A 23,273-nucleotide genomic window follows, 5' to 3' on the forward strand; every position below is an offset into this window, starting at 1 on the left:
CCATCATGGTCCTTTCCTTACACCCTCACCCATTCTATTAGTAGCGCACTTCATTAACGGCTCTTATCCTGGTCCCTATAAACCAGGATGGGCTCAACCATATTCCAGGGAGCACTTTGGACAGTTTCCTACCGGGTCTTCTAATCTAAGGCATAACAATGCCTTCAGTATACGCAGACGTTTCTCAGCCTTTTTAACAGGCCATTAGGGATCCTAGGCTTCATCAGGACAAAATTGAATGCCCCAGGAATTATTTGGCTCGATTAAACTGTATCCAGTCCTTTCCCTATTCAGTCTGGACAAACAGTAATACAACGTAGAACATGCGCATGGGTTTACTTGTCCTCTTTTTTTTGCATGTGTAAATACCTGCAGGAGACGTAGTATATCATTCTCATGCTTCCAATCCATTCAATATAGCGACAGCAGTTTACAAATAAACAGGCCCAATTCACATGTCGGCGAGACAATAGCACAGCACACTAACATGCAGTCAAATACACTGCTGTATCCATCACTGAATATACATGTATAGTACTGGTGTATGAGATGACAGACACGTATAAACTGAGTACTCACTGTATTGTTTCAATGCAACAGGCACTGCAAACAGTGATAGGTGCACTCAAAAAAGAAATCCATCTGCTGACAGGTATCTCACGGGATATTTTTATAGACCATGAGAAGAGACGAGGCATTCCACTATAATCACACCCTGTTGGCTGTCATAAGAATGCCATGGAATATGGTCCAGCTCTTCCTGGTTTACAGGGACCATAATGAGACCTGATGATGAAGCAAGCGACTAAAAGAGTGAGTTGAAGGTCCAAATAAAGAAGGGTCTCTCCATTGACCTTTGGTTCCAAGGATTACTCAATGGACAAGGGCTGTAGAATACCTATATGTGCAATGCACTCTAACTTCACACCCATTATCGTCACTACCTCGTAAAAAGGACGCATTTCTTCTTTTATTTTTATTTTTTAAGTTAAGAAGGGTTTTAACGAGTCACATTAAGATGACATTCTAAAAAATCATAATAAATGCCACCATGTGAGCATTCTGGGATCCGATTTGAATCACTGTGTACCATGGAGTTGTTTTGTCGTGATGGGACACCTAGTACATTACTGGGTTCGCATAATAGAATGTGCACTATTACCCTCTGCCAAGACCACCCTTTGTCGTATGGACGATATTGATCCTTAAGACCATAATGTAATTTGCCCAAGCCTTTCTCAGAAAGCAGTGCTGGACCAAGAACTCCTTTGATCGCTTGGGAAAGTGGCATAACACAGGCCCCCTCAGCCCCCGTGCCCGTTGTGCGGGGGCCCCCAAGCTCAAGGGGGGCCTCCTCAGCACAGTACTCTGGCCGGAGAGCCCCTGATTGAGTCTTGGTTTCCCTCCACGTACCTTGCAGGAGGACCCCTCAAGTTTCGTTACGCCAGTGGCTTGGGAATGAGTTTTAAGAATGAGGTTCCATCCAGGGGATACTCTGTTGGAAAATGAGTTTCTGTCACTGAAGGGGCATGTGCGCTAATTGAATTAGCCTGGAATATATTGATTTAAAAATTGATTATTTTATGAATACCACCCTGAGGCTATTTGGCTGGGTGCATGCTGTAGCTCAATGACACAAAAGGCAGGGTATTTGAGAGCATCAATAAAATGTGTGAATTTTCTATTTTACTTCTATTTTTATTACTAGAGATTCTACAATAATATCAGCTGAGTGTGCTGAATTTCAATTAAAGGACCAGCTTGAGCACACCATTAAAATGAAATACAGTATTTGCTGTAATAAAACATTTACTTGGGCAGAAAATCCCAATCCAACTTCCTGTTCTGTTGCATATCATCTCTGCGAATTAATGTTAACTTGCTGTCCCTCATAATGGACACAAAAGATTTGTCAAAATGCGAGCTTGGCATCCATCTTCTCCACATCCCGCGTGCTAAGGAGGGACTATGCTCTGGAGAGCTCATTTAAAAATTCCCAGATTCCCAGTGAAAACACGGTAATGGGGTGCAGTTCATCCATTATGACAGCACTGCCTACACAGGATTTTCAGTGTGCAGCTGCAGAGCTTCTACAGTGTGGAAATTCCTAAAAGTGATGTAATGAAAAGCAAAGGGTTCTATGTTCACCAGGGGCACTCATGGTCTATGTAGTTCAAGTGTGATTCACGTGCTTCTATGGAGGACTTTTGCACAGTTGATGTTGAAGCACATTATAGTAGAAGCTATTGGGATGGAGTAACAACCAGACTGTGCTGTGTGATGTATTATTAAAAGGAAACAAGCACCTCAGTAACAATTCTGTACATATAGCCCATTCAGCTTTGTTTAATATTAGGGAGTACCAGTCATTCATTCCAAATCTTTATTCAATCAAGTAAATTTGATCATAAAAGCACAGGTTAAAAACATAATTTCTTAAAAGAACTAAAATGTCCCCCCTCAAATTCATTGTAAGCTCTAAGATAGAAAAGCACAGTGCATTAACCTTATTTCATCAGCTGGGAGTATTATACTTTCGAGTGACATTAAAAAATATATATATATTTCTTTAAAAAGCAGGTAAAAACATTTTCCCCCCTCTAATTCATAATAAATTCTAAGTTAAAATTATTTCAATGGGAATACTATACATTTTGATTGACGTAAAATCAACTCACGGTGCTTGGCACACCACCCTTCCTCTTTCTCATGCAAGCCCATAGTAAAGTCCCTACCAAATAGCAAATCAACGGATCAGATAATGATTTCAAGAACTATAGTGCCACCCTACACTGTTTAAAATTCCTTGCTTTTAGAATTGGGGTGAGGTAATCGTTCCATTCTTTTTTGTAGAGCCTGCAAAAAAGGACTAAGTGAAACTCTGTCTGTGATGAATGATTGTCACAAGGACATGTACTTAAGTCTGAGTGATTAAATGTTTTTTCCGGGTACCCTAACATCAGGGGGATCATGTTCAAGTGGAACCTCAACAATATAAATCTGTGTTGCGGCCAGGAGACATTTACTAAATATAAAAACCCCTCCTCTGCTAGTGTGGGATTTTGATGGTATAAACAGACTGATCGTTTCTCTTTATCGTGTTCCTTTCACAACAATAAAAACATGTTTGTGACCTTTTGTTTGGAGACCTTTTGGCAGACCAGTGGGTTATAAAACAATTCGGGGAGGCCGATCTCCTTTTAAGTGCATTTCACATAACTTAGACATCTTCCACTTGTCCATACCCAAGCAACTCTTCACTATCTTTTGGGTGAGTGTCACTGTCTCTCTCCGCCAGATTGAGTGCCAAAGTAGAATCGGGGATAACTGTATGGAATCAGAAATGTGTGATAAGGCCAATTCCAAGTGTAAGATGTAGTTTGAGATTGAGGGAGGAAGTCCCACTAAGGATTTGAAGAAACTGTTTTCAGTGGACTGGAGTACTGTGGATGATGCTATACCCCACACACCTGCCCCATAGGTCGCTGCTGCCTTTACCTTGGCCTGATAGATGTTTTTCATTGGTAAAAAGGGTTTAGCACCTAGTTTCCGGGAAAAGGATTTGACAGCAGCCAGCTTCCTTCCATCTATCAACTTTGTCCATGAAAGGTCTTTGTCAAACAGGACCCCCAGGTAAGGAAAGGAATCCACCACTTCAATTCTTTGGCCGTCCGCTTACAGGTACGGTGTTTTGTCTCTTTTTTTTGCCCCCGCTATTATTACAAAGGACTTGGTTTGATTCACCTTCAATTGGAGTGAATCCATGAAGGAGACGTATGCGTTTATTAAAAGTTGTAAGCCTAGTCCCGTTCTGGCTATTAACACCACCATCCGCGTAAGCCAGTATTGGTAAAGATTGAGAGTCAAAAGACGGGACATCTTGGAAAGCTGCGGTGAGCGCTTTCTCAACTCCATTGGTATATAGGGAAAAGAGGAATGGGGCGAGGACGCAGCCATGCCTTACTCCCCTAGCAATTTTAAAAGGGCGTGTACAGTCTCCGTCCTTAGTATAACGGACTGTTGCCTCAGCATTTAAATAAGATTGTCTAATGAAGTCTAGAATGGGTTGATCGACCCCCATCTCCTCCATTATGTTCCATAGCTTAACATGGACCACACAGTCGAATGCGGCCGTCAGGTCCATGAAAGCCATGTAAATCCTTTCGCCCTTCATTCTAGTATATTTTTTTATGGTCAGTGGTAAATTTAAGCACTGATCCACAGTACCTTTTCCCTGCTGAAATCCGTACTGGGCCTGAATCAAGATGTCATGTTTCCTAGTTCACCCTTCTAACCTAGAGAGGAGTAGGCGGCCCATCAATTTAGATGTTGTATCCAATAGGGAAATCGGTCTATAGTTCTTTGGATTATCCCTATTCCCTTTTTTATGGATTGGTACAATCACACCTGTCGACCATGAAGGAGGGGGGCCCGCCAGAACTATGCTATTCATTACGTTTGTCAAAAGTGGTACCCATAGGTCTTGATTTCCTTGAAAAAAATCAATTGGAACTCCGTCTGGTCCTGGAGCCCTTCCCTTACTACAAGATTCAAGTCCTACCTTGACTTCATTGTGTGAGAACACAAGAGGGGCATAAGACTTTTGCTCCACTATCATAGAAGGGATTGGAGGATTAGGTTTTGTAGCAAAGATGTTTTCGAAATGAGAGACCCATGATTCTTCATTCACATGTATGTCTGTTCTGGGGTCACTATTGCTTTTGAAGTGAGGTGCATTCACAAGCTTCCAAAAATCCTTGCTATTTCCTGTGCTGGCCGCCTTGTCAAGATCTTCCCATAGGTCCTCCTTAATGGCCCTTTCTCTGTTTTTCCGTGCCATTTTGTATCTGGCCCGTAGTGTTTTTATCTCATCTGGGATTCTAGGCCTGGTTTTCAGTGCTAGGGTCAGGGACTTCCTTGCTTTAGAGCATGGTGAGTCAAACCACCCCCTATCCTTTTCATTCTTCGACTATTTTGTGCAGGTAAGGGCCATTTTTACCTTTAATAAAATGTTACAGAAAGCCAGCACCATTTCCCCTGCATCAGCATCTGGGTCTAAGCACAGTAATATATTATCTAGTGTATGTGTTATGACATCTGAGCTCATCTTTAGACTGTCAATGTTTGCCCATTTTAATTGTATGCCATTTTTCCTTGCCACTATAGGAGTACCAACTTGGATACGGGCATGTATATCCCATGTGGACACTTTCATCTCCATATATAAAATAGAGTGATCGCTAAAACTTGTAAAACCGTTTCCTACCCTGGAAACTCTTGACCTAAGGGGGGTCGTTAAAAGTATATAATCAATCGTTGACTCCTGCCCATTTCTATAAAAAGTGCCTCTTGAATTTTTTGGGTCAAGATCTATGTCACAAAGTACTTCCATATTTAGAGAGACTAATAGCCTGTTTAAGGAGTTGCCATACTCGTTATGTGAAAAATGATACATGGGATTAAATTTGATGGGGGGGACATTTTAGTGCTTCTTTTAAGAAATTGTGTTTGTAACCTGTGCTTTTATGATCAAATTTACTTGATCGAATAAAGATTTGGAATGAATGAATAAAAGGGAGTACCAGTCATTGTTTTATTAGTGAATAATTGTTATATAGTGGAAACTATCCTATTTGTTCTTATGCTAGACCATTCTATAGTGTATGTACCATTGAGTGATTGCGGCAGTGGTTACTGTTTCCATTGCATTGCAAGCATGTCTTTTGTTGCTAGTAGCCATAACATTGTTAGTGTCACTCTTTTAATGGATTTTGCCCCTTTTTCAATATTAAAAGTAAGAAACAGATTGGTTACCTGGAACTATTGTTCGGCAATTTCACCCTGTGTACATTAATGGTCACCATCCTTCACAGTATTCCTGTGGTGTAATGTCATCTGACCACATGAGGTTATTCATCTGGGGCCGTATTACAGAAGGTGCCCCGGGGTGCAAACAATGATAATGTGTAATACGGCCCCAGATCCTTTGTGCACAAGTCAATGCTTTGAATGGCCTTCTGTAGATTTCCTTCATTTCCTAAACTCTCATGTCTTGCACAAGGTCTATTTGCCGTGAATTATGAAATTGCAATCTTGCTTTTCTCGACTATGGAATTAACAGTCTTTAGATATTGGAAATTAAATACTATAGGATATTTGCAAATAGCCTGAGAGGTCAATATGGTGGATTGGTAACACTGTCTCTTAGCTAGCCATGCCAAAATGTATCTTGTTCCTCAATTATTTTTTCCAGAGCTGATTTTACATTGATTAAATGGTTGGCCTGACCACTGCTCTGGGTGATCTCTGCTTTATTTTTCTAGCACTCCCTTTGATATTCTACAGTATACAGTATCCTTCTCATGCTCCTATAATAGGTTTTGAAGGTTCATGTGGTTGGTTATGTTCTGGTAAAATTTGTTACCAAGTAATATGTGTTTTTTCTAAACCTTCACTACTTTTCCATTTGTTCGCTCCTGTATGATGTTCTACAGGGCTTTTTTTGGCTTAGTCCAACTTCCTCCAATTTGTATATCGCACTAAATGTACCTTATTAGAATGAAGGAATTTCCATTTTTAAGCTGAAGTTACTTATGGGCGATGCATGCCAATTGCTGTTGAATACTTTTATAGATATCCTTGTTCCGAATTTGAATGTAGTGAAGCGGAACCTGCAAGAAGCTATGACGGAATTACACATGCGTTTTTCATGCATGCCTTAGGAACTCCGTCAGTTGAACGAATGCGTCTGTGGAACAGTAGAGAAGGTGTTGGACTTTAACTATAACACCACTCCACCATTGCGCCCCCTTAAAGCAAGTCGCTGTAACGACTTGCACGCAGAACAAATGTGTGCTAAAGATGCATTGATTCTGTTGCCGGCGCTGTGAAGGCACAGCGTGATTCCTGCTTCGTCCTAAAGGAAGTTTCCCACCTGCAGTTCTAGTTGACTCAGTCCAATTATATATTAACAATTTAAAGTTTTTATTGGCAAATGGCCCATATGAAGATTTCTTTGGCTATTAGGGTACACCCAAGTTCTTCAGTTTTACTCCTCTGATATGCTGGATGATTGAGAACCACAACTCTTAGCTTGTTCCTCAGTGCATTTGATTGTTTGCAATTATCCATCATTCTTCATTCCCAGTGATGCAATCCTGCCAGTCTGCCCCAGCACCTCTCCTTGGGTGGGGTAAAAGGATCAGTACTTTACTTTTCAACTATTAGTACATTTTAGACAATCTTTTCTATTCTGTACTACTTTGTTGGATGGGGGTTAGTTTATGGAGGCTCCTACTGTGAGTACTGGCTCACAACACAAGATTACCACCATACTTTCAGGCCACTTTGCCTGAAGGAAGGGTAAGGCATGCAGGCATGAACAAGGCAAAGGCCCTCTTTCATTTTTTAGCTACTCCCTTTCTTTGCATCTCGGCACTTGGTTCCCTACTTGAAGCTTCCTCTATCTCATCAGTCTGTAAGGCTGCAGAATAAGTTCACTGTTTTTGTGGGAGGTGAGTAAACCTGGGTCAAATTATCTTTATCTCCCCCATTAGTACGTCTTAGGATTTTTAATTGACCCAAGGTCAATTCAAGAAGGATGGGATACGTAGTTTCCTATTATTTTGTTAGCCATCACCACACTGAGCCACACATCAATCACAGCCTTTAGCAGTGGTCACTAATTGGGTGTTACATGCCTTGATCTGGTGCCAGATGAGACACTGTGGACATTTGAGGTATTCATGGGAATGGGGATGAGGTGCTTCTAAAACCAAAAAAGCTATTTCAGAGAGCAGGTGTTCTCGTTTATTCTTTCATTAGAATTACAAAGTGCTTGAAGGTCTGTCTGTGGAGACCAGGAAGCAGGTGCTTGTGTTCGGATACAATGTCACGCTGTTCCCTCTGCCAACTGATGTCTGCTCTGTTTTGGGGATTGTCCGCCTCTCCTTCTCTCCCATGTAGCACCGCACTGTCCACTGACGCCTTGTAAACTTATTCCGCATCTAGAGTCCTGAAGTCCATGGCCGCCTCTTCGTTTATTGGTCATGGCTATTTTTTTAAATAAATATTAGATTATGGTTTTGAATATCCTATTCAGTTCTATCTTTCCCACTGATAATCATATGTGCGTCCATGTTACTGCTTCGAAGTTGCACATTGTTAGCTGAGATTCTAGCAAGCAATGTGTTTGGACACCTGGGAGAAGGCAAAGTATTTGATCCAGGAAGGGAGTCTGGATTAAGCAGCAGTGAGGTAGTGGGTTTCTATATGCCTGGAGCTTCTGCTCTATGACCACACCTGGGTGAATGTCCATGACATTCACACAGGTGATATGGGCTGCCCACCCAGCAAGTCAGTATTGGCATATGGTCTGCCATGCGTGGCATTGGAGGAGCGGCCAGAAATAAGAATACAATTCTGCTCGCTTGGGGTTCATAGAAAGTTCTGGACACACTGTGGGACCCAGGAGCTGATGGCCAGTCACTACTACGTCTTGTCGATGCGCTGGTGGGGAGATTCGCCCCCAGCTATCTGCATCAAAGATCCACCAGGTGAGATACACAGCAGACAGAGGATTTGCAAAGCAACTTTGGTGGGCAGTAAGTGGACAGTGAGCCACCACTAGGGTCTACCAACTGTGTGAGTGAGTTCTTGAGCACAGGGGCAACACACACATCCAGTCAAGGAAGTTCCATCCTAGAGACATTGGTCCTCTGCCATTGCTTTACACCTTTCTCTGCCTGGCTTGGGGAGATTGGTGCTAACTTAGGTGCAGATTTATCAATCTTTAATGCAATGCACCAAGCCATCTTGCTGCTCTGCCCTGCTTGAAAGGGGAAGGGCAGGAATGAGCCATATTTAACATTATACAGCACATTCCTGTCCTTACCTAGCGCTGGCGCACTTTAGACTTCCTAGCACCAATGCAGGCACCCTTGCGTCATGTTGCGAGGGGTCTGTGTTGTAAATAGGATTGTTTTTGTGCAGGAATGGACCCATTACTGCACAAAAACAATCCTGAGAAGCATTTTCCGTTTTTCTATGCGTGCCACTGAATGCGGCACAAAAAGAAAGAGGAAAAAACGAGAAGAAATAAAGATATTTTTCCTCATTATGCCTCACCTGGGAGGCGTTTCATTTTGACACATTCCCAGGTCTACCACTAATGCTAAATCTGGGGATACACCAAAATCCATGGGTGAATGCGTAGGAACACCCACCCTTCACTCATGGAACGCCTCTGTGGGTCAGAGTAACGCAAGGCAGCAATTTACGCTGCCATGCGTTCCTCTGGATTTATCTAGCCAAGGTGGCCTTGTGTCAATTGATAAATCTCACTTAGGTTTTTCTTTGCCCTTTCGCCTCCTTTCATGGGGAAAGGGCGACGCAAAACCTTGATAAATATGGGCCTCAATATTTACGCGAGCCTGAGAGGGACATACTCGAAATGTAGCTGAGAGAGTAATTACCACATTAATGCCTGCCAGCCGTTGCCTGGAATGAGAGTGAAGACTGTTTGAGTGTGTATACATACTCTGTTTGAACATATGTACACAGCTTTCTGCACAGGTGGGGATGAGTTAATCATTCTTCTTCCATCATGCGACCGGGCTCACCAATAATCGACACTTCTGAGTATTACACATGGCTATCTTGTGAGTGTGCTATATTGGAAAATGCAATATGGAGGCATTCTGGACCTACGTGCCAAAATGGAGTTACATGGATTTACACTCAATATGTCATGTGTCTGCAGTAGTTAACCATACAGACAAGGTAGTGTATCCACTCTTGTACGGGTAACTCAAGATCCCCTGACCTACCATGTTTTCTAAATCGTTGACTCAATTAGCAATCAAGATTTAGAGCACTGAATGGTAGGTTTTCCACTAATAACCTGTCTAAATTCACATTCCTGCACACAGGTAAGGTATCCAGTTTAAAATATATATTTTGTCAAATTTAGTATTGGGATATTATTATGACAATGGGGTCAACATTACATTAGCTGTCGTCATCCAGTCATAATGCAGATCAAACACCTCAGTAGTAATACTTTGCTTGGTCTGCCCCATGAACAGTCCATAGGTTATCTCAGGCCAACACTTATAGAAAGGGACCAACATTTAAAAGTGAGATCTACCTGCAGTTAATACAATCTCAACTTTTTTTATTTGGACCTTCCTTGGGATTAAGTCAATGAAGATTCTGATCAATGTATTAACTACTTCAAATCTTTGCTTTAGGAGGAGCATGACTTGAGTGCAGTGAAACTAGCCACCGTTCTGTAGAGCTCTTACTCACCCTGTGTTCTGTTCAGCACATTATGCAACGGGTTTAATCCTAGTTGGTGAATGTGAGGAGGGAAGCGTTTCTGTGCAGTACAAATTGTTTTTGGGGCTTGAGCATGAGTGCTGCCTGTATGCAAGAGGAGCCAAAGAGGCCTTTCCCCTCGCCCAACACCCTGCCAGCAGCCTTAGGATCAACACATGATGCAGAACAGCAAGTGGGAATGAGGTGGCTCAGGGTGGAGATAAGGAACAACTTGAGGTATTCAATTTTGGCCCCACCTGCTCACGTTGTCTCGAGGTCTGCATTGAGTAAAACATGCAGAACATTGCAGCGGAGGGTGTATGGGGGAGCTGAGGGCATGCCCACAGTTGGAATTGAATCGAAGCTCAGTTTGTGTAACGCTCCTCAAGAACAGAATGGAGGGCCTGGCCAGTACCTGAACTTAGCCAAGACTTGCCTACTGATCTGAAGGGAACAGAAAAGAGATATCATACTCCTAAGAGGCTCCTTCTACCCTCCTAAATGGATACACTGGAGACCGAATACAGCTGTCCTTATGATGAAGGCCTAGCAATGACTGTTGTTAATTTGTTGTCCTACCTCTGCACTTACCTCAACCAGGGAACCTCCCTAAGCATACATGACTGGTGCTGGAAATGGCCCTTTCTGTAGGGTCACCACCAAACCTTTTACCTTCCTCCTCCCCTTTTTGCTGAATTCATTTTTGTTTGCTTTAGAACTCTGTGTACTTCAACACTGCTTAAGCAGTACTAAAGTGCCTGTGCTCCCTTCTTAAAACATGGTGGAACTGACGTATAAAAAAAAAAATTACAAAAAAACAACCACTATGTATTAGGGTCTAAGGGAAACAGTTTAACGACCTGCCACAGTTCTATTCCCCAAAATCTACAATATCAAGAACTAAAGGAACTGGGGGTATATATATATATCTATATCTCTGGATCAAGATGTTTTTTATGTCTATTGAATCTTAGGCAGTACGTCATGCACTTTAAATAACATTGTACTTCCTCTTACGTGTCATGTGATCAAGGCCCCACGTGGGCTGAAACGCGTCATGGTGTCGGGCATCTAATAAATCACTTTGCACCATACAACGGATTTGCTTCGTCTTTTCGTCAGAGCGAGATTGTGCCTGCTGGAAAATATATATATATATATATATATCTATATATATATCTATATCTATATATTATCTACTGGCGGTCGCCAGTAGATAGTTATAGTTACAACCTAGTTTCCATAGGAAATCTCAAAATTCTATTTTGAATAACTTTGGCGCCGGTTGACGAATCCTCGCGAAATTTTCAAAACAAATGGGGCGCTCCGTTCAGCTCCTACCCTGAAAGTCTCGGGGTGATTCGTCAAGCGGGGGCCGAGAAAAAGGGGGGTCCCAAAACGCATTTTCCCCATGCATTTTTCCATAGGACCTTTAGTCGAAGGTACAGCCCGAACGGCTGAACAGAATTACGTGAAATTTGGCAAAGAGGTAGTCCTCAGGTCAGGCATGTGCCTTTTGCATATATGGTGTAAATCCGTTCAGTTGTTCCTGTGAAAATCACAAGTAAAATCATATACATATCAGGGCGGAGCCTAACCACACATCTCATTGTGAGATCTGATTGGCTGTCAGCACTTCATCCAAGAAGTGTTGGCAGCCATCTTGGGACCAATATACACGATAACACCTCATGAAAAAGCAAGTAGAGAGATAGAGGTGTAGAGGTAGAGAGGTAGAGAGTAGTAGAGAGAGGTAGAGAGTAGAGAGCGAGTAATAGAGTGTAGAGAGTGAGTAGTAGAGAAAGTATCAGAGAGTGAGTAGTAGAGAGTGAGTATTAGAGAGTGAGTAGTAGAGTGAGTAGTAGAAAGTAGTAGAGAGTGAGTAGTAGAGAGTAGTAGAGTGAGTAGTAGAGAGTAGTAGAGAGTGAGTAGTAGAGAGTGAGTAGCAGAGTGAGTAGTAGAGAGTGAGTAGCAGAGTGAGTAGTAGAGAGTAGTAGAGAGTGAGTAATAGAGAGTGGTAGAGAGAGTAGTAGAGAGTGAGTAGTAGAGAGTAGTAGACAGTGAGTAGTAGAGAGTGAGTAGAGAGAGAGAGTAGTAGAGAGTAGTAGAGTAGTAGAGAGTGAGTAGTAGAGAGTAGTGGAGTAGTAGAGAGTGAGTAGTAGAGAGTGAGTAGAGAGTGAGTATTAGAGTGAGTACTAGAGAGTAGTAGAGAGTGAGTAGCAGAGAGCAAGTAGTAGAGAGTGTGTAGTAGAGAGTGAGTAGTAGAGAGAGTAGTAGAGAGTGAGAAGTAGAGAGAGTAGTAGAGTAGTAGAGAGTGAGTAGTATAGTGAGTAGTAGAGAGTAGTTGAGAGTGAGTAGTAGAGAATCAGTAGTGGAGAGTGAGCAGTAGAGAGTAGTAGAGAGTGAGTAGTAGATAGTGAGTAGTAGAGAGTGAGTAGTAGAGAGTGAGTAGTAAAGAGTAGTACAGAGTGAGTAGTATAGAGTAGTAGAGAGTGAGTAGTAGAGAGTGAGTAGTAGAGAGTGAGTAGTAGAGTAGTAGAGAGTGAGTGGTAGAGAGTAGGAGAGAGTAGTAGAGTGAGTAGTAGAGAATAGTAGAGAGTGAGTAGTAGAGCGAGTAGTAGAGAGTAGTAGAGTAGTAGAGAGTGAGTAGTAGAGAGTGAGTAGCAGAGAGAGTAGCAGAGAGAGTAGTAGAGAGTGAGTAGTAGAGAGTGAGTAGTAGAAAGTGAGTAGTAGAGAGTGAGTAGTAGAGAGTGAGTAGTAGAGAGTATTAGAGAGTGAGTAGTGGAGAGTGAGTAGTAGAGAGTGAATTGTAGAGAGTGAATAGTAGAGAGTGAATAGTAGAGAGTGAGTAGTAGAGAGAGAGTAGTAGAGAGAGAGTAGTAGAGAGTGAGTAGTAGAGAGTAGTAGAGAGTAGTAGAAAGAGTAGTAGAGAGTGAGTAGTAGAGAGAGAGAGTAGTAGAGTAGTAGAGAGTGAGTGCTAGAGAGCAGCAGAGAGTAGTAGAGTGAGTAGTAGAGAGTAGTAGAGAGTGAGTAGTAGAGAGTGAGTAGTAGAGAGTGAATAGTAGAGAGTAGTAGAGAGAGTAGTAGAGAGTGTATTAGAGAGTGAGTAGTAGAGAGTGAGTAGTAGAGAGTGGTAGAGAGTGAGTAGTAGAGTAGTAGACAGTGAGTGGTAGAGAGTGAGCAGTAGAGAGTAGTAGCGAGTGAGTGGTAGAGAGTGAGTAGTAGAGTAGTTGAGAGTGAGTAGTTGAGAGTGAGTAGTAGAGAGTGAGTAGTAGAGAGTAGTAGAGTAGTAGAGAGAGAGTAGTAGAGAGTAGTAGAGAGTCAGTGGTAGAGTAGTAGAGAGTAGTCAGTCAGTGTCAGTCAATGTCAGTCAGTCAGTGTCAGTCAATCAGTGTCAGTCAGTCAGTGTCAGCTAGAGCAGCTCTGCTGACCTGGTTCTCTCTCTCTAAAGCAGCTCTGCTGACCTGGTTTCTCTGGCTCTACAGCAGGTCTGCTGACCTGGTTCTCTGGCTCTAGAGCAGCTCTGCTGACCTAGTTCTTATGCTACAGAGCAGCTCTGCTGATCTAGTTCTCTGGCTCTACAACAGCTCTGCAGACCTGGTTCTCTGGCTCTAAAGCAGCTCCGTTGACCCAGTTCTATGGCTCTGAAGCAGCTCTACTGACCTGGTTTCTCTGGCTCTGCAGCAGCTCTGCTGACCTGGTTCTCTGGCTCTAGAGCAGCTCTGTTGACCTGGTTCTTAGGCTCTAGAGCAGCTCTACTGACCTGGTTCTCTGGCTCTAAAGCAGCTCTGCTGACCTGGTTCTATGGCTCTAAAGCAGCTCTGCTGATTTGGTTCTCTGGCTCTAGAGTAGCTCTGCTGACCTGGTTCTCTGGCTCTAAAGCAGCTCTGCTAACCTGGTTCTCTGGCTCTAAAGCACCGCTGCTATCTGGTTCTCTGGCTCTAAAGCAGCTCTGCTGACCTGGTTCTCTCCCTCTAAAGCAGCTCTGCTGACCTGGTTTCTCTGGCTCTAAAGCAGCACTGCTGACCTAGTTCTCTGACTCTAGAGCAGCTCTGCTGACCTAGTTCTTAGGCTCTAGAGCAGCTCTGCTGACCTGGTCCTCTGGCTCTACAGCAGCTCTGCTGACCTGGTTTTCTGCACTCACGATGCACGCACCCGACTTCGCGAAAATATATTTAAAAATAATATAAGTTTCTTATAAGTACAAATATATTATTTTGATGAATATCTTACATAATCTCTTGCCTTAATATGTATATTAAAGACGCATACATATCATTTTGGAACATAATTTCTTTTTGCGGGAGTCGCGCACCCAGCGCGCCCCAGCACGTATATGATGTCACGCGGGACCCGCAAGTCCGCAAACATCTTGTACCGTAATGCGCATGTGTCGCGAATGTGCGGGAGCAGGAGTCGCAGACTGGTCGCATACCAATCGCGCATATCACGTGATATTAAATGTATATGATGTAACTGAAAAACATGCAGCCGTCGCACACCATACGCGGATCCTTCATGACTTTTCTAAAATGGCAGCTAGAATGCGCGCACCCACCGTGATGTGTACACTTTGAGTGCGCGACAGCGAAAAAAAATTGAATTTTTTTTTTTTAAAGAAAATGATATAAATATATTAAAATAAAAAATGAAAACAAGAAAATTAATCAATATTTCAGTTTTAATTAAAAAATGTTTTTTGGCAATTTTCAGAAAAATATATGTTATTTAATGAATAAAATATTTATAAATAAACAGTTAAACTGTAGAAAATCAGTACAAAAAATAACTACTATCACACTTAAAAGTTAGCATTTAAAAAACCTTTGAAATTCACTGAAAAAAAAACATAGGTTTCAGAGACGTTATAGTTAGAAATTAGCATTTAAAAAACCTTAGAAATTCACAGAAAAAACCATAGGCTTCAGGGGTGTTATAGTTAGCTGCCCATTTCACTCGTACAAAACCATAGAAATTCCTCCGTTATAGTTAGTTCTGCTAACTATAACTCACGCGCCCGCAATGCACTGCTGATGATGTCACATATTGCATCATTCGTGACATGGTCAGTGACATCACTGATGACATCACTGATGACATCTCAAATTACATCACTGATGACATCATCCACTTGACAATCCGATACACCACATCATACACTATTATAACCTTTCATCACTCACTGTAAAATACAGAGTACCATATTTGAAACCATTGACACACCAATACCAGTTACTACATACCCACTCACTGATTCCTAAGTCTACACACACAACTACCCATTCAACAACAGAATCATCTATACATGCAGTCATTAATTAATAGAACACTATCAAATGCACTTATACACATATATAGACATTGACACATCAGCAGTCATCTTAGTCGGTTATGCAGTCATCCTACTCACTCATGAAAAAAATTTATCGCACTTAAATTTACTCACTTACACAATTATCCAACGACACCTCACATAGTAACTCATCGTTAATATGTTAAAAAAGCACCATTACAATTATACACTCATTCATATATTTACTCTCACAATCACTGACTCTTACACAAACTTATTTATATACACCAACTCTCACATACAATGCCTTTTATTTTTTTACTTTGTTGAAGATGTACAACTAAACATATATTTGCTCACCAACACACAATAAATACACTCAGTCACCCAAACAACTGTTTCCACATGCACTCTTAAACCCACACACCTAGTCAATCAACCATTCACACATCTATGCATAGAGTTACCCACACCCCATCCAACCACACACAAACTCAGTGTCCCATACAAATACTCACCCAACTAATCAATAACTAATATACACACTCATGTAGTTAGTGACCAACTGAGGCAGCATGTTATACAACAACAGAGACAGTGCTGCACACATTCACATAGTTTCGTTACTAATCCATGTATTAGGTGAGACACTTTTAATTATTCACTTAAAAAGACAGTCAGACAGCTACTAAATCCTCCATCCAGACAGTAATATATCCACTCAATCTTCAATACAGATTGGTATAAATATAATACATATTTAAATTTCAAACTAAACCACATTCAGTGGATGATGTCATCAGTGATGTCATCAGTGATGTCATCAGTGATGTCACTGACCATGTCATGAATGATGCAATATGTGACATCATCAGCAGTGCATTGCGGGCGCGTGAGTTATAGTTAGCAGAACTAACTATAACGGAGGAATTTCTATGGTTTTGTACGAGTGAAATGGGCAGCTAACTATAACACCCCTGAAGTCTATGGTTTTTCTGTGATATATATGTATATATTCACTGAAAAAACCATGGGTTTCACACACGTTATAGTTGGGAATTAGCATTTAAAATGATGTCATCAGTGATGTCATTTTAGATGTCATCAGTGATGTCATGAGTGATGTCACTGACCATGTCATGAGTGATGTAATATGTGACGTCATCAGCAGTGGATTGCGGGCGCGTGAGTTATAGTTAGCTGAACTAACTAGAACGGGGAAATTTCAATGGTTTTATACGAGTGAAATGTCCAGCTAACTATAACATGTGTGAAACCTCTGTTTTTTTCTGTGAATTTGCAAGGTTTTTTAAATGCTAATTCCTAACTATAACGTGTGTGTAACCTATGTTTTTTTCAGTGAATATATATATATATATATATATATGGATGCAAATCGCCGCTACCACTGCCTTGCTCAGACACAGTGACGAAGAGTGGACCCAGAGAAAGTGTGCCAATCAAAGTGCTTTATTCAGTTGCCTAGCCAGTCCGCCATAACGCGTTTCGACCCCCACTCGGGTCTTGATCCCATGACACATTGCTACCGGAAGAAGTGGTTTTTAAGGTAGTTTACAGGAAATGGCATCAAAATGTTGCGACATCAGCATAGACAGAAAAGAAATACTGAAAATAATCATCGTAAGTACATTGACTCTTGTGTCAAAACACCACAAAAACCTATAAATGCATAAATACATAATATATATAAATACATACAAAAATATATCAATATATAAAAGCTTAAATATCAATATTTTAAAAATATTTTTCTGTGTTGTCGATCTTATAACTACTATGCATGATAAAAAATATAGGCATGTTACGACATCGGTGAATATTATAAATATTGGATTTCTAAATAGAATTTCCTGGATTCATCACATTGTTTTCAGTAAGTCTTGAGTCAAATTATTGCTAACAATTTTATAAACGATATAGTAATCACTAATTCTCATTTTCAAATATACAATAATGCCCAAGTGGGCCATTGTTTTTAGCGACTATCCTCAACATTGGACCTTAAAATATAACCACTTCAAAAAGTTATGTGCAAAACAGTGCAAAATCATTTTAAAATATATATATGAAAAAATGTATCACAATATCGTTCGAGGGTATGCCAGATAGCTTCTCAAAAAGCTTACAATGGTATGTGGGATTTATATTCTTATTAATCATTCCTGATTATTGGTAGTTGTTGCTTTACTTCCTCAGATTTCACTTCTCCCATCCATTATCATTGTATATAAAAAGCTGTCCTGTAATTCATATCAGTCTTAATGTGAGCCCACATTAATTAGAGTTAAAAGGGTTATAAACAGGTAAAAAAGTCTTCGCTAGCATTCAATCCAGCCGGATTTTTTGTGTTGAGCTCCAAAATATAACGCGTCTCCAAAAGGCGTAATTTACCTTCACGATTACCACCACGTTTCATTGGTGGGACCGTGTCTATCACATAATAGTGGAGAAAATTGGGGTTACTATCATGTGACAGCTCAAAATGCCTAGCGACAGGATATGCTTGATCCTTACCTGTAATAGCCCTAATGTGCTGAAGTATCATCTTGTGGGCCGGTAACCTGGTACTCCCCACATATCTCAGCCCACATGGACACTCCAGCACATATACAGCAAATTCTGTCTTGCATGTCAATCTTTTCTTTATCAGGACGGGTTCAGATTTAAAGGGACTAGTGTAATGAGTCTTATTACACCCAAATTTACACGCCTTACAAGTAAAACACTTCTTAAAACCCTTGATTTGTGCCATCCAAGTTGTTGGAATGGCCAACTCCGGGCTATTGCTAACTAACCTGTTGCTCATGGAAGGTGATTTTCTGAAAGTTAATGTTGGTTTATTTGCGACTAAGTCGCCAATAATAGGGTCTCCCTGCACTAAGTTCCAGTTACGATAGTACATTTTCCTGAGCTCCTGATGTTGCCTGCTATAGGTTAGGATAATCCTGGATTGGATATTAGAAGTGATCTCACTAGATAGAATTTGCTTAGCTTTGGGAACCAATAATTCACACCTGGGTAAACTTCTTGTTTTCCTAAAAGCGCTATCAATCACATTGAGTGAATAGCCCCTTGCCAAAAAACGAAGTTTACTAGCCTCTTGTGCATTGTTACAGTCCGCATCTGAACTACATATGCATCTAATACGCAGCATCTCGCCATACGGGATGCTGCGTATTAACTGATGCGGATGGTGGCTAGAGGCGTGAAGAATTGTGTTGCCTGCAGTGGGTTTTCTGTATAATCTTGTAACCAGTGCATTGTTGTCAATATATAGCTCAAACAATATAAACTTCAGAGGGTCCCTGTACTACATAATAGAGGGGTAGGTAAGCAGGGATTAAACAGTTCAAAATACAGAAAATGAACCCCTATTAAGAGGATGACATCTCCAATACCACAGAAGAAATCAAAAAAAAATTTTATACAGCATTTTCTTCGTTTTTTATTATAATAATATAGAATTATTAGTCAATTTTTCTGTTTACAAATACATGATTCTAAAAATTTTTTTGTTGTTCAAAGATATTCATTTATAGCCAGCTATTCGTCAGGCTACAGTCAGCGAGGCAATACAATTTACAAACAAACAAACAACAGGGCATATAAAAAATGACAATCAGTGCAATAAATCAAACAAAGTACCATACAAATGTGTAGACAATACAATGAATAAACGAAAAAGAGAGAGACAAGCAAGCAAATTCGCCAATCAACAGGTACGCCGACGCGCGTTTCGGAGCCTTCCTTCCTCAGGGCGTTGATGGCATTTCAAAGGACAAAGAAAATTAAACTAATAATAACAAATCAACAATAATTCATAGGTAACAAAAAAGAATAAACTTTCTGTGCCTCGAGAGTATTATCTGTGGAAGAAGAGATACCTATGTTATCCTTTTATACAATGCGATATAAAAAATACACAATACCAAAATATTTAAGGGGAGCCAGTACACCACGCAGAGTTAAAAAACAACTCAATTAAAGAGATGAAAAAGAATAAGAAGTCATTATATACACAAATAGAAGAGAAGTTAAGCACTCTAGAACCATGAGAGGGTGACAGATGAGAATGTAGAAACGCCATAACGTGTGACCCTAGAGAAAAGAACAGATGATGAAAACACAATACACACTTGTAGATATCAGAAAACAGGTCGCGATCAAAATGACCAGGGGCTGGAGTAGGCGATGAGTAAATCGGAATCGCGGTAAACTCGAAAGCTAATCAATCCCAGAGTAGTTTGGCAGTTCGACAGTATATGTCCAGAGACTAGAGAGGAAAAATATATCTGGGTTAATCTCAGGAAGCCTTCATAGCTATTAGGCCTATGAAGGATGTAACAGATAGAGACTGGCCACATTATGCGAACCTTATAATAAAAGTTTCAAAACCAATCACTGGAACTTACATTGAACAATATAATGGTTCAGGGGATGGTGAAAGCCTCAGTTCATCAAGTCCAGATATAGCTGACATAGATTGAAGCCGTCTTGCTCTAGTGGGAATCGCGGGTCAACCTTAATTCAAGGTAATCTATAAAAGAAAACGCGATGGTACTCCTGAGAGAAAGAACTCAAGACAGGGGGGTAGAATACAGGGGAGATAGCATACACGCAATGAATAATAGTAATCTGGCTTATAATGATTCGTGAAATCGCACAAATACCAACAGGGCAGATTTAACAGCTCAGCCTTAAGGAGCCTGCCGTGATATTAAGAATCTTTATAGCCAATAGTCAATATGCCGACAGAGTTGAAGCTCAACCTTTTACTTCAATAAAAACTAAAGGGAGGTATTCTGTCGTATATAGAGTATAGTAGAGGATGAGACTGGTGCTGTAGAGAGTACTAAGCAGAGAAGCCCTGATAAGTAAGCACTACGGTAATATTAAGGTAAAGGGGTGAGAATAAACCCGCTATACGGCGCATCACGAATACTGAAGCAAAACTTACTTGGCATTTTTTCAAAAAGCGGATCGTCTGCGACGGATTCCAGAGCGGCGCCCTCTCGGTATCAGCAACGGCTGATCTAGCAAGTCTCTAGTGACGTGACCTCTTAAATACTAAAGGTAAGATTAGAATATGGGCGGGAGGACTTGGATAATTCTCACCTGGTAGTGATTAGCGAGTTCTGTGGTAACGAGGTAGTAGAATATTCTCCCTCGAAAAACAAGCTTACTACGGCCGCCATCTTGGAGCGGGAAATATAACTAAGAAACACCAGGAATCGATAAATAAATCAAGATGTCAAAAGACCTAGTCATACCTGAACTAATAATAAGAAAACGGTGTTAGGCGGTTGATAATAGCAAAGTTGCGAGATCCAATTGTAGTAACATTTTTTATTTAAAAAGACGGACTGACAACAGTCGCCATCTTGGAACGGGCAATAGGGCCCGTAATCACCAAAACTGAATGAATTATAGCTGGTAACGAAAGACAAAAAAAATAAAAAGCAATAACAAACAGGGTCAAGGTCAGGTGACATGTAAAGTAGAACACAAGGTAGTTCCACAGTACCAACGACAGATGAATGAGGCCAGAAAATCGCCCCTCTAATAAGTTCATGTATAGCCAAAATATATATATGGTGTCAGCAAAGGGTAATCAGGGTGAAAAACTCTAAGGGGAGTATAGAGTCAGTAAAGGATAATAGATAGATTATGTAGCGAAATAGTACTACAAGTGCTAAGATTAATAGCACCCCACTGTCAAAAAATGAAAATGAAGAAGTCTACCGCAGAAATAAAGGTAAAAGCTGAACAAAGATAGCACTAGATATCTCAGTAAATCGCGTTTTCCCAGGGGAGACATTCATTGAGACCATTGTCAAACGTCTGAAGAGTGTAAATCCAAAAAACTTCTCGTTTTTTTCTATGTGCTTCAGTGTTGTGGTCACTGGGTATTTTTACGCGTTCCAAAATAAGCCATTGAAGATCTTTAATCAGATGCCGTTTCTCAAGCCAGTGTTTGACAAGGGGAGCTCCTGACCGTTTGGTATTAATGGAAGATTTGTGTTCGCAAAAGCGTGCACGCATCTCTCTGCCGGTCTCCCCCACATAGCCTTTACCACAGGGGCACAAGATTTTTGAAAGAGTTGTCAATAAGAAAATCAAACAAATGATGCAATTTGTACCTAAACCCCCGTACAACCTCACTTATGACGAATACCAGGCCATGAAATCGCTGGCTATCAATAAGAATATCACAATCAAACCTAGCGACAAAGGCGGGGGTATCGTCATAATGGACTGTGACCAATATAAAACCGAAATAAACAACATGCTTAAGGTCCCTGAGAATTACATCAAGGTTAATAATTACCCGGCACAGAGAATTAAGAACAATTAATTAATAGTATTAATGGAAGATTTGTGTTCGCAAAAGCGTGCACGCATCTCTCTGCCGGTCTCCCCCACGTAGCCTTTACCACAGGGGCACAAGATTAGATAAATAACGTTGGTCGTTCTACAGTTAGTCATTTCAGTGAAGGAGAAGGTCTTTTTACCCCATTTAAGGTTTGGAGTAGTTTTAACAAAAGGGCATGCCTGGCATCCGCCACACTTGTGGGTGCCCTGGACAGCTCGAGAACCCGTGATGGAACGTTGGACCATAGGGTTTTCACTGGGCATAATAGATTTAACTAAGATGTTTCTCAGATTCCTGTTCCTTCGGAAGGCAAAGATCGGTTTAGGAAAATCTTTCTGTGGGTTGCCAGAGTTAAGGATGTGCCATGACGAGTTGATTGCTTGGCGCAATTTATTGTTGAAAGTTGAGTGCTTAGTGACACAAACAAGTTTCTCTTGTGAGTTTTTACTTTTAGGAGTCAAAAGAGAGTCGCGATTATAGTATTTCGCCCTTTTGTAGGAATCCTTAATTATCCTGTGGGGATATCCTCTATTCTTCAATTTGATTTTGAGGGTATCCGCATGATCCTCAAAGGATCGCATACTAGTACAGTTCCTGCGGAGACGCAGGAACTGACTGAAAGGGATACTATCTTTTTGACTATGCGGGTGGAAGCTGTGGTATTGTAAAAGGGTATTACGGGCCGTTGGTTTGGTGTATAAAGATACTTCAATATGATTATTGATGGCCTCTATCCAAATATCCAGAAACTCAATTCTTTTGTTGCTTGTTTTGGATGTGAACTTCAAATGCGGATCACAAAGGTTAATCCAAAGAATGAATTCCGTAAGTTGCTCTTCCATCCCTCTCCAAATAAAGAAGATGTCATCTATAAATCTACAGTAATGGGTAATATTCTCAGAGAATGGTGCCACTTCGTTGTATATAAACCTTTTCTCAAATACCCCCATATAAAGATTTGCCACATTTGGAGCACAGGCGGCTCCCATGCGGATGCCTAATGTCTGTTTATATACAGTACAGTCAAATTCAAAATAGTTCTCATTGAGAACAATAGCAAGGCACTCAAGGATAAAAAGGTTATCAAGGTCATTGGTAACCTCATTAGGACACTGCTAACAGCTTCCAAAGCCCCGGTGAGGGGTATACTGGAGTAGAGCGCCTCGATATCCATCGAGACCAAGATATCAGTAAGGGGATTAAATTCAATACCTTCTATTTTAGAAATAAGATCTCCCGTGTCTCTAACAAAAGCTGGCAGGTTGCTGA

General features: G+C 40.9%; 1 protein-coding gene across 1 annotated transcript in view; it reads left to right on the forward strand.

Moving 5' to 3' along the window:
* Nucleotides 1–23,273, forward strand: part of LOC146812057 (arf-GAP with SH3 domain, ANK repeat and PH domain-containing protein 1-like) — a 1,117,518-nt gene that overhangs the window by 567,634 nt on the left and 526,611 nt on the right. The gene's annotated exons all lie outside the window — the stretch shown is intronic.

This window comes from Triturus cristatus, chromosome 7 (genome assembly GCF_964204655.1).
Source record: "Triturus cristatus chromosome 7, aTriCri1.1, whole genome shotgun sequence".
Taxonomy (NCBI): Eukaryota; Metazoa; Chordata; class Amphibia; order Caudata; family Salamandridae; genus Triturus; species Triturus cristatus.